Source organism: Pundamilia nyererei, unplaced genomic scaffold (assembly GCF_000239375.1).
Source record: "Pundamilia nyererei isolate P.nyererei 1_Seehausen unplaced genomic scaffold, PunNye1.0 scaffold00158, whole genome shotgun sequence".
NCBI classification, from domain to species: domain Eukaryota; kingdom Metazoa; phylum Chordata; class Actinopteri; order Cichliformes; family Cichlidae; genus Pundamilia; species Pundamilia nyererei.
In genome coordinates, this window is record NW_005187559.1 from 940,490 (window position 1) to 941,582 (window position 1,093).

Consider the following 1,093-nt stretch of genomic DNA (forward strand, 5'->3'; position numbering starts at 1 on the left):
ACACACACACACACACACACACACACACACACAGGGGCCCTCTGACCACCACCAGTAGGCAAACATGGGGTTGACCTGCTCTGCCACCTGAGCTACAGCCACCCCATTAGATCAGTTGGATTAACTACTGAAGTGTCTAAGAATAACTCAAATGAATAATCCCAGGTTTTAATATAATGCAACAGTTTTATTTTTTCTAACTGTCTCCATTCTTCATGGCAGTGGTTAAAACTTCAGTCGACATTGAAAACATCACAACTCAAAACCACCTAAGCCACAGCCACCAGATGTCTACTCCTGTTGGGATAGATTATTAAACATTGGATGGCATTGAGGAAACTTGTGATTTGGTGCTACATGAATAATATTGAATTGGATGCACATAGTTCTGCACCTAGAAAAATGAAGTGTGATCAAATATTTCCAATAGTAAACAGAGTAATGCCTGTACATACAAAAACAACTCACTTGTAGAAGTCTGGGTAAACTTCCATAGACATCACACACCATGCCCATGATGCATGGTCTGTACAACTTTGTACAGCCCTGTGCTCCACCAGACAGTGTAAAAGGACAGAAAGCCTCGTGCTGTGAACAGAATTTCGAGAACACTTTACTGTACGAGTAATCTGCTAATCCTACGACAGAATAATGGCGCTGACAGTGGAAAATGGACACAAGGCCACACGGGAGTGTCCTGTGTGCTATGAAAATATTTTGGCTGCAAAACGCACTTTGAGCTGCAGGCATGTCCTTGGTCAGGACTGCTTCAGTAAAATAATGGTAGTTGCCTAGAATCAAGGCTCTATTGTTTGTCCTAGCTGCTGTCAAGCCACTATTCTTAACGAACAGAATAAAGATGGCAGCAGATGAAGACCCCATACAGGAGGTGGCTCTTCCTGTCCGATGGGATAGTTTCCAGATAACACCGCACACCAACACAGGTGGTGTGTGGCATGGAGGTAACTGGATGCCGCCGTACTTGAGGAATTTCTCAACAAGGTGCAGAAAAGACAAGGGGCGAGTAGGTAAAGTGGTTGCCCCGTGATCGGAAGGTCAAGGGTTCGAATCCACTGAACGCTAAATCACTGCT